This window comes from Dromiciops gliroides, chromosome X (assembly GCF_019393635.1).
Source record: "Dromiciops gliroides isolate mDroGli1 chromosome X, mDroGli1.pri, whole genome shotgun sequence".
Taxonomy (NCBI): domain Eukaryota; kingdom Metazoa; phylum Chordata; class Mammalia; order Microbiotheria; family Microbiotheriidae; genus Dromiciops; species Dromiciops gliroides.
In genome coordinates this window covers 10,796,443-10,811,937 of record NC_057867.1, presented here as the reverse complement: position 1 = coordinate 10,811,937, position 15,495 = coordinate 10,796,443, and the positions used below count along the sequence as shown (strand labels likewise).

The 15,495-nt window shown below is 46.3% G+C and overlaps 1 protein-coding gene across 2 annotated transcripts in view; it reads left to right on the top strand.

The window, feature by feature from the left end:
• Positions 1-13,279: 13,279 nt before the first annotated feature.
• The window catches only part of DRP2 (dystrophin related protein 2), a 39,241-nt gene continuing 37,025 nt past the window's right edge, over positions 13,280-15,495 (top strand). Inside the window, exon 1 of one of the 2 annotated variants that reach the window (XM_043974373.1) lies at positions 13,280-13,763. The gene's annotated coding sequence lies outside the window, so the exon portion shown is untranslated. The remainder of the gene's footprint in view (positions 13,764-15,495) is intronic. The other variant, XM_043974372.1, reaches the window with a different exon arrangement.

Here is a 15,495-nt window from a genome sequence, read left to right as displayed (position 1 = left end):
GATCCTCTTCTATCATGAGTTCCCTGGAACTCTTCTGTACCATTGCATTGGTGAGAAGAATATAGTCCATCACAGTAGGTCAACACTCAATGTTGATGATACTGTGTACAATGTTCTTCTGGTTCTGCTCATCTCACTCATCATCAGCTCATGTAAGACCCTCCAGGTTTAGACCTATACTTTAACTCATCTATGTTCTGTGATGAGCCAAGAAACAGCCGTTCTAAGGGAAAGAGAGCAGTGCCATTCTACTTCCCAGGTGGGGCCCACCCTCTCCAAACTTGACTTTCCATCCCCTCTGAGAAAGAATGGTGGGGGACACAGAGAGCAGCACTCCATCTCCTTTTCTCTGCTTTGTGTTTTTATTGCTGCCATTCTCTCTGAGTCACTGTTTTTCACTCTGGCTACAGCCATTAACTGCCAATTTCTCTGGCTGACCAGTGGACACAATCATCATTTCTTGCTTGTAAAGAGCTTTGTTATTTGAGGCCTTCCAGTTCATCTTCCACCAATCTATCAGTCTGATGTTTCCTTGATTTTATATCCAACCTTCAGAATAAGCCTTTCTGGGTCATTGGAGGCTCTCTACTTACTCTGGGACATCTATGATTTTGGTGATGTGGGTCTTACCCCACTGATCCAAATTGCAGTAGTACTGGTTTTGCTGTCAAAGGGCTCTGTCTCCAGTCCTAGCTCTTCCATTTACTAGCTCTATGACCTTGGGCAAATTACTTCCCCCATATAGGTAGAGCTGGACCTTGAAGATCTTTGATCCCATGAGCTTATGAACTCTTCTGTGACTCAGTAGAAGGTCTCCAAGAGTGTGTGGCCACAGAATCCATGGACTTGCCCACACACTGGCATTGAGTCTCTCCACATTTAACTAGGTTGGTCCTTAGATGACCACCACAAAGTTTGTCCCTGGCCTTGAACTGGGAAGTCTGATATAGGCCCTGCTAGAGCTTGGATTCTGCTGGTGTAACCTTTTCATTTTTGCCTGGATGAAGCATGGGAGGAAAACCTTCTCTTCTCCCACTTGACTGTTGCGTGGAGCTTAGAGAGAAGCCAAGCATCAAATTGGAAAGGAAGGGAACTTTTATGAAAATGATATGATGGGATAATTGCTGATCTGGAGCTTAGGGCTTCCAGATTGTACCCATTTTGCACAAACACTTAGCCTGCAGATTGCATGGACTAGAGGAGCTTTGTAGAGGCCTTCCTTCTCCTGGGCCCCTGAAGGTACACCCTCCCCTCCACTCCCAAATGCTACTATCCCTATAAATGTTTATTTTGAGGCGACTTGAGGCAAATGAGAGAGAGGCAGGGACCCCGTTATCTCTGAGCCACCAAGATACCTCTTTCTGCCTCCACTTCCTCAACTGTAAAATGGACATAATTGGGTTTTGTGAGGATCAAATGAGGTGGTTGTAATGTGCTTAACACAGTGCTGGCATATAATAGGTGCTTAATAAATGCTTGTTTCCTTCCTTCCTCCCTAGGACAGAGCAGACCTCTTTTTGAATAGACAGAAGACGAAGCACTTTCCCTGAGCCATTGAAGAAGTCAGACCTCTGTCTTGGGAACAGCAAACTCAGTTCATCTTGGCCGTCTGGAGATCCAGGATTGGTCAATGCTTAGGTAAGACCTACTAGGAATCAGGCATCTTCATACCTGTACTTTGGCCACTCAGCTTTAAAGATGTCAGGGATTATCCTTGTCAAAGGGCCTGCTTGCAGAGGTGATGGGCTGGAATATTGGCCAAATCTCAGAAGATGAACTTTTCTTGGGAAAAACATTGGTATCTGTGGCTTCCTAGGTGTGAGGAAAGCCCAGTGTGGGAACTCTGTCTGCCATTGCAGACTGACTAATTGTCTGTACCTTGTTGTTAGAAGTAGCTTAATTGAGGGGCAGCCAGGTGGCACAGTGGATAGAGCACCAGTCCTGGAGTCAGGAGTACCTGAGTTCAGATCCAGCCTCAGATACTTGACACTTACTAGCTGTGTGACCCTGAGCAAGTCACTTAACCCCAATTGCCTCACTTTAAAAAAAAAAAAAAAAGAGAAGTAGCTTAATTGGGGCAGCTAGATGGCGCAGTGGATAGAGCACCGGCCATAGAATCAGGAGGTCGTGAGTTCAAATCTAGCCTCAGACCCTTGACACTTTCTAGCTGTGTGACCCTGGGCAAGTCACTTAACCCTCATTGCCCCACCAAAAAAAAAAAGTAGCTTAATTGGGATATGTAAAGGCTGGAGTTTAGTGTTTAGTGGGACCAAATTTTGTGTGATAGCTTTGGTAGAGAAAATGCCTGATGACGAAACTTCCACCAGTGCATATCAGGACCTGCTCTGCAACTTAGACATAGTTTCAGAGAAATGCCTGTAAAATCTAATGGGTTGGAAAGGCAATTTAAAAAATAGAAGCTAGAGGAGGCATGACTGAAAGCAGTCTTTCTGAAAAAGAGCTGTAGGCCTTAATGAACTACACACCTGGAGGGCATGGTATGATATGGCATCCAGAAAAACGAATGGAATTGTCCTGGCCTCTCCCTTTCCAATTCATCCTCAACAATCTGTTCTGTAGCTGCATTTCCTGTGTGTGTCTGCATAGAGTCCCTACATTTTATACATTCTGTAGTTGCTTTAAATGGAATTTCTCTTTCTATCTCTTCCTGGGTTTTGTTGGTAATATGTAGCAATGCTGATCATTTGTATGGATTTATTTTATATCTTGCAACACTATTGTTTCAATTGTTTTTAGTTGTCTCTAGGATTCTTTAGATAGACCATCATATCATCTTCAGAAAGTGATTGTTTTGTTCTCTTTTTGCATATACTTATTCCTCTTATTTTTTTTCTTGTCTTATTACATTTCTAGAACTATGTATTGGTGATAATGGTTATCCTTGCTTTACTACTGATTTCACTGGAAAGGCCTCTAACCTTTTCCCACTACATATAGTGTTTGTTCCTGATTAAAGTCCATTTATTCCTATGCTTTCTAGTTATTGTTTTTAATAGAAACTGGTGTTATATTTTGTCAGAAACCTTTTTAGCACCTACTGATATGATCATGTGGTTTTTATTATTTGTTATTAATAGAGCCTATTATGTTTGTTACTAATATAGCCTATTTCCTTACATTGAATGAACCCTTGTTTAAATCCAACCTGTTCATACTACATGATCTTTTAAATATGTTGTTGCGGTCTATTTGCTAATATTTTATTTATTATTTTGGGGTCAGTGTTCATCAGGGATAGTGGTCTATAATTTTCTTTTCTGTTTCATTTATCTATAGTTTAGCTATCAAGACCATATTTACATCATAAACAGAGTATTGAAAGGTCCTTTCTTTTCTTATTTTTGCAAGCCTTCTATGTAATATTTGAATTAATTGTTTTCTGGTTGATAAAATTCTCTTGTAAATCAATAATGTCCTAGATCCTTTGGAAGTTCATTTATGACTAGTACAAATTCATTTTTATTTAAATAATCTATTTCTTTTTTGGTATTTTTGGTACTTTTAAAGTAGTCACTATTTCATCTAATTTATCAGTTTTGTTGTCAGATAATTGTGCAGAATAGTTTCTTATGGTTCCCTTCATTTCCTTTTCAACTCTTACCAATTTCCCTTTTTCACTTTTGATATGAAAAAATTTGGTTTTCCTCTTTGGAAACTAGCTAATTGTTTGTTTTATATCTTTTTTCCCAAAAAATGAAATAAAACACACATTCTAGGTTTTGGTTTTGGGGTTGTTGTTGGGTTTTTTTTGCTTTCTGTTTTGTTGATTTCTTCTTCCATTTTTAGAATTTCTACTTTGGTGTTTAGTTGGAAGGTCTTGATTTCTTGCTTTCCTAGGGTTTTTTTAAGTTGTATACACAATTTATTGATGTGCTCTTTCTGTTGTTAATGAAAGCATTTAAAGATGTAAAATTTCCCCCTAAGAACTTCTTAGATGCCTTCCATAAATCTGATATGTTGTCTCATTGTTGTGATTTTCTTGGATGAAATTTACTTTTGTTTCGATGATTTATTCTTTGATCTGCCAATTTTTTAGAATTTATTTGACTCAGTAGTAAACCCAAATACTTTCCCCCTGTTGCAGCCTCAGGACCAGGTTAATACTATAAATTGGGAGGGGAGCACTGTGTAAATCCCTAGAGGAGATAAGACTTACTAGAGAGGAAAGGAAAAATGTTTTGATTTTTTTGTGGGCTCAGATGCATATCCTTTGCATTCTCTGCTGGGTGAAATAAATTCTGTCCTACATTAATGTCTTGTTAACCTGAGTGCTTCCTTGGAAACTGAAGTCTCTCTGCCTTTTCTGTAGGGACATAGGCATAATCCCAAATCTCTTGTTCTTGAGGGAAACTTTATGTAGAGACAGGGGCAGCTGGGTGGTTCATTGGATAGAGCACTAGCCTTGAAGTTGGGAGGGCCTAAGTTCAAATCTCACCTCAGACACTTACTAGCAGTGTGACCCTGGGCAAGTCACTTCACCCCATAAATATCCTTAAACATCTGGAGTCATCTCCAGTCGTCCTGATGTGTATCTTGCCACTGGACCCAGATGTCCTCTGAAGGACAGAGTGAGGTTGGTGACCTTGCACAGCCCTCCCTCACTTAAATCCAATTCAATGCATGGTCTTCTTCAAGAACAAAGGACAAGGGGCAGCTAGGTGGCACAGTGGATAGAACACTGGCCCTGGAGTCAGGAAGACCTGAGTTCAAATCCAGTCTCAGACACTTGACACTTACTAGATGTGTGACCCTGGGCAAGTCACTTAACCCCAATTGCCTAAAAAAAAAAAGAACAAAGGACAAACAACAACATAGCAACACTAGCCAAAAATTAGACCCGGTTAACATAAACCCGGAGCTATGGTTCTGGAAAGGGGCTTCTTATTTCAAAATGCAAGGAGAGAGGAGAGAATTGTTCCTGTGGGCCCAGTGGAGAGTTTGAAGCTTTGGAGGGCCTGGAATAAACAAGAGAAATGCTTTAGGGCAGAGACTCTAGGGAAGTGTTAAACTGCCCAGCCTCCCTAAAATATTTTGACATTCATCTTATCCCCAGCCCAGCAGGACTGAACTGTCAGCAGGAGTATTCCGAAAATCAACATGCTAACAGCATAACTTAAACCTCCAAAGAGATACTCAGAGCAAAGGCCTGCTTCCTAACTAAGGACAGTTAAGAACGATTGAGTTTTCTCTCTAGGAAATGGGCTCCCAAGGCCCTGAATCAGCACCATTTATGAATGTGCACCTGGAAGAAAGAACTGACAGCAGGCTGGAGACCAGTGAAATCAATCAATCCCATTCAATCCATCTCTGAAAGCTAGCCACCGGGCCTTCCTTTGGAATCCCCTTCTTTGGATAGACTTCTTTGAAATCCATAGCCCTGTAAGGGGAGGGGGGGAGAGACAAGGCAGTACAAAAAGCAAAAGGAAATAATGCTAGCGGAAGAGGTACCGGGGAATGGGCAAGGGACTTATGAGGAGACACTGGATTAGGGCAAAAATAAGCCTCTAGATAAAGCCCAAGGAGCCAAGAGATAATGAGGACACAGATGGCTGAGATGCCAAACTTCCTCTTTCACCAGTTGGAGACAACTTGCATCAAACCCAACTTTATCTATCAATCAAATCCATCAATCAGTCATTCAGCATCCATTTATTAAGGGCCTACTTTGTGCCATTCACTGTGGATACAAGTACAAAGAACAAAACAATTTCTCTCTCCAAGGAGTTTGCATTCTGTTAGGAAAGGCATGTCCATATACAAGTTTATACAGAATGTGTAAAAAGTAATACAAGGCAGGGGGGTGGGGGAGCACAATGGATAGAGTCCCGGCCCTGGAGTCAGGAGGACCTGAGTTCAAATTCAGCCTCAGACACTTGACACTAGCTGTGTGACCCTGAGAAAGTCACTTAACCCCAATTTCCTCACAAAAAAAGAAAGTAAACTCCTGGAGAGACTATCTTTGTCTTCCCAGTACCTGGAATGGCACATGCTACCCAGTCTTTGTTGAACTGAATCAAAGAAAATGAAGCCCCTTGCAGTCTTTTTCCAACAGTGTCAAAACTGGTATGTCTTTCCTGATTGCCTTCTCCCTTGACCTACTTCTCCCTGTTTGCTCTCCTAGCATCAAAAATAAAGCAGAAGCTGGAGAGGTAGCCAGGGCTTGGGGGCCGGTTTGGCTAGTATGGAAGAATTCTGAGCCCTGCCATGAAGTGCGGTCAGGTCAGGTTGTCCATCCTTGCTGCCCCAAAGCCTTTACTCCCTTAGGCTCCTCTGCTCCTTATTTCCCAGTGGCCTGGCCGTCTCACAGGGCCCCACTCTCTCTATCAAGTGGAAGAAGAGTTCCTAGCCTACCTGACTTTCAGCTATTCTGCACGAGCTGGTCTGGGTGGGTGAAGCATGTTGCAGAGGGCTGGAAGCCTTGGGAGGGCAACTTTCTCTTGGTCTAGAGGCCCAATGGCCAGGAAATGGGATTGACCTGGCTGAAGAATCCTCAGTAACGAGTGACTGGCCTGCACCCTGGACCAGAAGTCTACCCTGCCCCCACTCTCCCTTCCCAACATTCTGAGATGGACAAGAAGGGCAGTCAAGGAGCCCCCAACTTCAGGCTAAGTTCTCAACATCAGTGTGAGGGTGGGGAGAAATCTGAACAGTTGCCCCAAATTCCTGCTGACATTCCAGGCCATGGGGGCTATGGTTGAGAAATGAGACCCTCTCTGTACCTTAAATGTGAGCATGTCCAAGGGCATCTTCCTGATTGGGCTTCAGAAACCAAGGCTCTCTCTGGTAATTGGCTGGCTGGGAATCTGTGCTTCACTTATAAAGGTGAGCTGATTGGTGTGTCTGGAAGGCTCCCACTTTGTTCTTTTTCATTGGACTTTCTGCTGGACCCCAACTCCTCCCTCCCACCAAGGAGGCTGAGAGAAAGGCTCCTGAAAAGGACTTTGCCAGTAGCTCTAGGCATGTGCATGTCCATTGGGCTCTAGATGGATGATTAAGCCCTAGTTGAGTAGACCAGGCCTCCCAGGCTCCAAGTGAGAGTGGAATTCCTGATCTAGGGTGAGTCTGGAGAAAGCTCAGGTTAGGCCACAAGGCTGCACAGTAAGAACAAATCTAGAGAATGTCTTGGCCAGTGAAGGCCTTACAGAAAGAAGACTGCTTATCTAGCAGTCCCCCAAGAATGTTTGCTTTGGAGGGGAGGTAGAGTCTAAACCCTAGGGTGGGCTGGTCTCAATTCTCCTCAGGCTCATTTTCAGGATCTTGCTTCTCTTTCTGTTTCCAAGGCTGGAAGAGCTAGAAAGAATGGGAGCTCAATTTAGGTTCTCCCCCTTAATGTCTCTGAGCTTCTCATAGTCATCATGTATATCATTTTGTCTCCTTCTGTATTCGTTCATACAAGTCTTTCCAGTTTCTCTAAATTCCTCATACTCATTCCTTACAGGACAGTAATAATCTATTATTGTCATATGTAGCAGCAGGATATCCTAAGAGAGAGATGGGAGACCACAAGTGCCAGGCTAGTCAGACTGGGCATCACCATCTGGACCTCCAACTCCATCAGACCCTGATGGAGACCAGGACCAGGGGACTTTTCCATCTGACTTGTAATCGAAGCCTTCCCAATATGTGGTCTCCCCCTTTAGAATGGGAGCTCCCTGAGAGCAGGGACGACCTGACTTTTCTTTGTGTATAAAGCACTTTTTTCATGCATTCATATTTGACCATTTGTTCAGCCATTCACCATTCAATAGTGAGAACTAGAGATGAAATTGATGTCTACTAGGCAAAACTGTTATTGCTCCTTGGTTCTCTATGGGACCTTTCAGTCACTACCTGTATAAACTTGGTGCTTCAATTCTGAGCTTTGGATCTTTTAATCTATAAAATGAAGGGATTGGACTAGATAAACTTGAAGTTGTCTGGCCTGTCTAGGTGAGTTTATTGAGTGATAGCTTCACAATTGACAGTAAGGTACACAAAGTAGCCCTTTTTCTTTCTTTCTGGCCTCCTGGAGGCTGAGGGAGTAAGAGAAGGAATAGCCTGTTCGAGAATGGTTTGTTTTGTTTTGTTTTTGTTTATTTTTTTAGTGAGGCAATTGGGGTTAAGTGACTTGCCCAGGGTCACACAGCTAGTAAGTGTTAAGTGTCTGAGGCCGAATTTGAACATCAGGTCCTCCTGACTCCAGGGCCAGTGCTCTATCCACTGTGCCATCTAGCTGCCCCGAGAATGTTTTGAGGGGGTAAATCCTAAGCCTCAACTGAGCTCTCCAAGTGGAAGGAAGAAATGCTAGTGCCCAAAGTACCAGGTGGAGGAAGGTTGCTTACAAGAGAACAGTGAAAAGGATTATTATTACTGGGACTAGGGGGAGCAGACTAGGATGGAGCAGGGTATGGGGAATATGAGAACAGAATTGGATTAGGATGTGAGCACAAGAGGCCAGAGCAAGGGGAGAGGTTTCTGCCTAGGATAGCAATTTGTGTAAAGAGAGTGGAAGAAGGAGCAGCTAGGTGGCACAGTGGATAGAGCACCAGCCCTGGATTCAGGAGGACCCTCAGACACTTGACACTTACTAACTTTGTGACCCTGGGCAAGTCACTTAACCATCATTGCCCCTCTCCTCCCCCCCTCCCAAAAAAAGAGAGAGTGGAAGAGGCAGGAAATGCCATTGGACTAACTGGCCTCTGAGGTCCTTTCCAACTCAAGACCCTGAGATTCGGGGGTGTTGGGCTGTGGCTCAGAAGGCCTAAAAGCAAAAGTCAAAAAAGATTTCCTGGGGTAGTTTGTGGAACCGGGAAGCATGTTGAAGAAGCCTTGACTGACCTGACTCTTTCCTCTGTTGAGTAGCATCTCAGATGTGGAGCTCATCTTCCACAGTTGGTTACCTCCCACCCACTTCTGTGATTCCCAAGTTTCTGGTAAATTGGGCCCAGCAGCAGGGGTGTTATGTAACCAAACGAGGTGCTCTATTTAGACCAAAGCTAGGCTGCAGTCAAAGTGGGAGAGTAGAAAGAGACTAGGCTAGGCAGCGATGTCTAGGATTCTGGTCCTGGCTCGGGGACCTTGTGCATATCACTTAACCTTTTGGAGTGTCATTTGGAAAAAGGAGCTAACGCATTGCATTTATCTATGTCCCAGCCATCCTCTCAGGGCTATTGTGAGGATCAAGGTCTAGAACTAAAAGCGATCTCTGAGGGCACTGGGTCTAACCCTTTTATTCTTGATTCATTTTACAGATGGTGAAACTGAAGCCCAAGGTCAAACAAGTAAGCAAGTAGAGAGGCGAGATTTGAACCCAGATATATCTAATCCAAAGTATGATAGAGACCCAAGGTCATGTGACAACAGCAAGCAGACGAGTTAGTCCTAGGAATGGAGTCAGCACCCCATTCCTGAGGACAGACCCTTCTACTATCAAGATATGTCACCTTTCCCCCTAGTCTATGCTTTCTGCCAGCACTCTGGGATGGCCTAATGGAATCTGGAGTTAGAAGACTAGGGTTCAAATCCCAGCTCTGCTGCTTACGACCTCTGTGACCCTGTTAGAGTCACTTCCCCATAAGACAGAATGAGGAGCTGTATAGCCTAGGAAGGTGCCCACAGGCCAGAGGACAATCCAGTCCCAGGTCTAGGTTTAGCCCTTGCCCTTTCGGGGAAAGGGGAGGCACAATGATGGGATGCTCAGGTGGCAACTCTGGAGTGGCTGTTCTTCAGGCTGGAGAGACAGAGAGGAAATATCCAGCCCAGCCCCACCCCACCATGTTGGTGACTCGGAAAAGTCGAAGTTGCCCCATTCTAATTAGAACTCTGCCTTCCCTTCTCTGGACCTCAGTCTCCTCTTCTGTCAGATGAGGGTGTTGTACTAAATATTTTCCAAGGTCACTTCCAGATCTAACTCTCTGATATATGAGCATTATCCTTGGCATATGAGCTGCCAACTCTCAAAGATGGTTCTCCATGAGAACTTGAGATGATCTTTGAAAGTTCAAGAAAAAGTGGCCCCAAGTGCCTCTCCCTCGTAGGGCTAGCGCCCCCATCCCTCTGTCACCTTCACTGCCATGAGTCCACTTTTGCTTGGAATGTATCTGACTCAGAAGTTGGCCTAAAATCTTGGAGATGTTAAAAGAGATGTAGATGCCAAGAAGAAATCCCCTAGCTCTTGATACCAGCCTCAGGAACATCTGCTGGATGTGCTCATCAAAACCTTGAAGATCCTATTTCCCATTCACCCATAGTCCCATAGTGCCTCTTCTTTTCTGGCCTGGGCAACTTTCTTCACTCTTAGAGCTACTGAGCTGCCTTGGAAGTCAAAGGGCAACATGACACCTACATTGTCCCTTTGTTCTACCCTTTGCTACTTCCCCTCTTTCTGCCTGGGAGCATCTGACACCTGAATCATGGTGTTCAAACAGGAAGTGCCAGTTTGGATGAATGTTCTCTCCCCTTCCCTCTTTAACCATGGATTCCTCATAATGGCAAGTCAGGCTCCCAAGGTCAGTGATGGGACAAAGCCCAAAGCTTTGTGATATTTGTGATGCAAGGGCACTAGCCTCATTCTGAAAAGTGGCCAAACTTTGATGTCCTGGAGCAAGGACTTGAAAGTCGCCACCTATGTCTAAACTCACAGTGAATTTTGTACAGTTTACACCCTGAGAAAGCAGATCCCACCTTGTCACCCACTGAAAAACTCTGACTGCTGTGTTTGGGGCACAACTCTTCCAGAAACAGCTAGGTGGTTAATTTATCATTATTTGGACTCAAGCATTGTCAGATCCCTCATGCCTTCAGATGTCTCTCTTCAACTCAAACCATTTGGAAGTCACACTCATAGGATTTTTGAACAAGGAAAATTTCATAATGTGATCAAATATAGTTATACAACTTTGGGTGAAGTACAAGTTAATAATTTGCTTCATCAACCCAGAACAAGTCATTTAGTCTTGTGGCATTATTTGAAGCTCTTTGGAGGGATCGTGGGGAGAGGTCCAGAAAGTCACTGCCTTTCCTCTGCCATCTTGTCTCTGCCAGAAAGGTCCACAAGTCACTTAATCTTGAAGTTTTCCTAAAACCACTCAATCCTATGATGTCCCCTCAGAACCCCTCGACAAACCCTAGCTGGTGCCCAAAGTAACCAAGAGATGGCCTTCTTCTGTTCTGAGTCCTTCAGCGAGGGGAGAAGGCAGAGAACTTTGTTGGAAGTGTGATGGCCACTCTTAATCCACTTTCCAGGGCCTTAGCTTTCTTTCTTGTTGAATTGTCACACTCTTTCTTAAAAGAAAGGGATTAGGCCAAAGAGAAAGAGAGAGAAGATTTTAGTGCAAGCCATTGTTTCCTAAGAAGTTCAATTAAATACTAATAAAGTTTCCTTCCTTCAGGTAGAAAATTCAAGTCTGGAAAGGACTTTGGAAGGAATATTTTTCCTTTTTTTTCCAGGGCACTAAAAGGAGACTTTAATATGCTTCCGCAAACCCAAGCCAACAGCACATAACAGGCCCCCCAACCACTTGGCCCAAACCCCAGCCAAGACAGTCTCTCCTAGGAAGAAGCTGCAGTAGCACACTGAGGGTTTAAGTAGAACAGGAAGCCCCAGACCCTTCATCCCGGTTGCTCCTTGCATCCCCCCGACAGAGCTTGCTAGGGCCTGGCCTAATCTCTTTGGGGCTGGTGGCCCAAAGAACGGCAGGAAGGAACTTGGCAGTTCCACAGGAAATCAAAAGAATCATCTCTCCCCACTGCCTTCTTCATAGAAGCAGCTGTAGCCACAGTCCTACTCCCTTTCCCCATATTCTCTCTCTGTCTTCTCCCACCCCCAACCATTCGACTGGCCATTGAAACCTCTTTGCATTAGTCTCAAGTATAATACGCCTGTCATTAACTAAGCTTTCCAGAGAGCACTCCAGAGGCCCAGAATCACTCAGCTTCAATTACTGCTGCAGAAACCACAAGCAAACCAAATCAGCTGGCACTATTGCTCCCACTTGACAAGTGGGGGAAACTGAGGTACAATGAAATAATTTTACAGGTTTTTAACAAAAAGTCATCAGACCATTTTGTGTTGGTTTCCTATTTCTATCCAGAAAAAAAGGAAAAAAAAGTCAGGCATACCACTGGGCATGGAAGGCTGACTTTCTGGGCACTGGTGCATTTCTCTTACAGGCAGTCAGGACAGTAGGCTAAATGGGCATAGCTAGCTTACAGTCAGAAAGCCATAGAGGGCAATTTCACCTTTCAGTCCCTTGACTTCTCTGAAGTGAGACTCAATTATCCATCTAACTGCTGACCACAGCTTAACTGTCTCAAGCTAATTTTGCTGACCACAATTTAACTGTCCTCAGTTGACTGGTCTGAGACCCACTCATTGGTGGAATGGGGTAGGACAAGCCCAAAGGGATCCTGCAAAAGGAAAGACCATGTGCTCATACCAGAAGAGTCTTCTAGAACTTAAAGATAGGAATGTCTACGGGGCTTCAGGTTGAGCCAGTGCAAACCTGTCAGAGACAAACAAAAAATGGGAAAAGATCATATTCCTGTATGGCTTGCTTGTGCTCGTATATGCTCAGAACTTAACAAAGTACCTGGCCCATAGGAAGCACTTATGCAATACTTTGTCAGTCAAATCTTAGCTCATTTGGGTCAGGAAACAGTGTCAGTTGTGAAACCCAAGATGGTCCCAGTTTACAGAGCCAAGTCAGAGTCATTCCTCAGGGCAGGGAATCGCCCTTTGCCTGCCTGCAGGACCTTGGATTTCTTAAGTGCTTACTGTGTGCCAGGGACTACCCAGGTGCTGAAGACACAAAGACAGAACTGAGATAATGCCTGCCCTCATCAAGCTTACACTTTACAAAGGAGCTAAGGCCAAGGGTCACAGTGTCTCTAGTGGAGATGGGATGGAGGAGCCCATTCTCCTCTCCCCCTCCCTGGGCTCCACTCCTGAATGCCCCCCAAACCTTCTGAGTCGATATCTGTATCCCTCTGCCCCACTGCTGGTGAGGGTAGTAAAGGCTGGGACTGAGGGGGTGGGGAGAAGGGAGATGGTATGGGGCAAGGAGGGTCCATTTTGCTTCCTATCCAGGTTAAGACCCTGTGGTTACACAGATGTAATGGGGGGTGAGGGAAAAGCTGAGAACTGAGAAGGGACTGAGCCTTCTCCTGTTCACTGGAGAGGATCCTCCCCCTCCCAACATTTTTCTCCTCCCAGGAGAACCCAAAGTGGTTAGTGGTGCTTCTGGCTTGTGTCTGTGCTAAGTGGGGTTCGGGTCTCTCCTCAACAACGTTGTGAGCCTGGCTCACTCTTTGATCGCCTCCCTCCTTTCTGGGCTCCACTCTCCCACCCCTTCCCAAGCACCCCAGCCTCTGAGGGCTCCTCCTCCTCCCCCTCCTCCTCCCCTTCCTCCTCCTCTTGTTTCCTCCCCAGAGCCCCCTGGGCCGTCAGCTTTTCAGGATTGTCCTTTCTCCTCCTGCGTTCGCCCAGTCAAGGGTATCTTTGCCTGAGGTCGGAGTGATGCTGTTAGACCTGGCGATATGATTGCATAGCAACACTGAGAACCAGGAGGAGGAGGAGGGGGAAGAGAGGAGGAGGGGGAGAGGGGAAGGGGGTGGAGGAGCCAGAGGAGGAGAGTGTGCACACAGCAGCTGTGGGCATCCCTGTCACAGCGACTTCTTTGCTGATTCACAGAGGCAGTCCAGCCCCTCGCCTCCCGCCTTGCCTTCAGCTGCCGCCTGCTTCCGCGACCTGACAGGATTGCAAGGTAGGCCATGGAAAAACTGCTCTCCAGCCTTTGCCCGGGCTCAGGTGGCGGGCTGGGGGGGACCTATGGTGTGTGTGGGGGATCCATGTGTGCGGGCGGGCTGTGTGCGTTTGCACCCGGATTTCCTGTTCATGTATATGCTTCAGGGGAAACTTGCCCAAAGGGTTGCTCAGTATATGAGGAAGAAATCCCAGGGCTGGGATGGGGGACCACACAAAGAGGAAGGGGACTAGTTTTGCTCCTTTAGTTTTGGGGTTTTTTTTTGGGGGGGAGCTATTCTCTTGTCATTTCCAGGCTTTGTTCCAAGAGCTAATTTGCTGATGGGAAGAGGAGAGGGGTGGGGCCTGGGAGCTCTCCCCCTCAGCAAATAAGTGGCCAGTCCGGCACCCGGGACGCAGGAGAGGGTCCCAAGAGGAGCCTGGGAATCCAGGGGGCTGTGCTGCCCACCCCAAGTTCCACACTCCCCGCCTGCCGCATATTTTCTTGCCTGTGGCATTTCCACCAGCACCGCCACCCCCTTCCCCCTCCCCCTCCCCCGCCCCCCCCCCCGACCACCTGGAAAGTGCCGGGCTACTCCTTAGAACTAGCCTGGAACGAGTAAGCCAGACAGAGCTTGCCAGCTTCACCTCTGCCCTCCCCCCACTCTTCAGCCTGGCCTCGATTGTCTCCCCTCCCCGCGAACAGCAGGTACCGGAGGGCGGGAGGGCCCTAGCCACTGCCCTGCCCTGCCCTGCCTTGCCTGTTTGCTGCCCAGAGAGGAAGGCGTTTTTCTTTTTCTTTTTCTCCTTCTCCCTCCTTAGTTGATCAAACAGGCAAATGCCTTTTCCCACAGCCCTGTGTCCAATTCACCTTAGCTCCTGCTTTCTCTTAAGCTATTTAGGTAGAACCCCTCAGGTAAGCCATCTTGGAACCCCCCAGGGACAGCCACAGCCCAGTGGGATCTGGAATAGGGCTGCTCGCTGCATCCAGACCAGTCCCCCGCCAGATACTGGGGTGCTGGAAATGTAAATGGCAGACATATGGAAGGTAGTAAGGGAAGGTCTCTGTTACCAGTCCCCCTGCCTAGGTATGCAGGTCTGTGCTGTGTTGTGCTGCCCCATGATACTCTAGCACTTAGCGTTTCTCAAGGCACTCTGCCTTGCCCTGCCCTGCCCTGGCCGGACCCTTCCAAAGGCCTCCAGCCCATGCTTTCTGGTGCTTGGGGCATGGGCCTGCACTGAGCTCATGGAGGGGAGGGTCATTTCAGCTAAGCTGGGGAGTGGATCCTGGAGGAAGGTCCTCCTCCCCTGAGGAGAGTCCCTGAAGGTCTCAGGGGATCCGTAAGAAAGCCCAAGAGGGCCCACTCAGCCTATATAGGTGTGCCCCTGTATGAAAGAGCTCCTCGTGGTGTTGGTGTGTTCGTCATGATGTCATCATTCATGGATGTCAGAACTGTACTTTGCTGCTATCTTTCCTAACAAAGGATACTAACCAGACACAACAGTGACTGAGATGTAGCTGGGTTGTAGCCCTTTGGGAGAAACAGCTAAGAGTTAAGAGTTTCTAAATGCAAATCTTGGTCTTGCTTGGAAATCAGGATGAAGACTGCTCGGGCTGGCCAGGCAATGGAGAACATGGTTTCTTCTCCCATGGGTCTGCCTCTTGAGGGACACAGGGTGTGTTAAGCTTTGATGCAGTAGGATTTCCACTCTGGCTTATGGTTATCGGACAATGACCTTTCGCCTTTAAGGAG